Genomic DNA, 625 nt, shown 5'->3' with positions numbered 1-625 from the left:
ACACATAACAAATAAAATTTAATATACTTTTTATTTTTATTATATATTTTTTATATCAATAATAAATTAAATATTATATTTTAAAAAAATTTTAATAATAAATATAATACACAACTATTATAATTACAAATTTTAATAGAGTTAAATTTTTTTGATGGTGCGAATGCAATTTATTAAATTATACAATAATTTATATTCTGGTACCATAATTGCACCAAGAGAACTAGAAATTTATCTAATGTTGCTAAGCCAATTCTTAAGACAAGGGTTTTTGGGGTCTTATAATTAGTGGTAGGTTTAGGGTTAGCCAATTCATCTAATGTAAATTTTAATGATTAAATTTTTATTATATCATTTTAAATTTTAGATCCTAAATTTTAAATATTTTACACTTAGATATCTAATTTCATAATTATAAATAAAAAAAAATCTTAGTAAAATTATTTTTCGATATTAATATATATTAATGGTTATACATATTAACAGTGGTAATATTTTTTTATCTAATATTAGAATAATATATATTGATATTAAAAAAATTAATAATAAAATATAAAAATAATTGTTAACAAAAATTTTGATAAAATTATAATTTAATAATTAAAAAATTATTGAAGGTTATTTT

The sequence above is a fragment of the Arachis duranensis genome, chromosome 7 (assembly GCF_000817695.3).
Source record: "Arachis duranensis cultivar V14167 chromosome 7, aradu.V14167.gnm2.J7QH, whole genome shotgun sequence".
NCBI lineage: Eukaryota > Viridiplantae > Streptophyta > Magnoliopsida > Fabales > Fabaceae > Arachis > Arachis duranensis.
The sequence above is the reverse complement of the archived record's forward strand: the minus strand, read 5'-3'. Positions refer to the sequence as shown.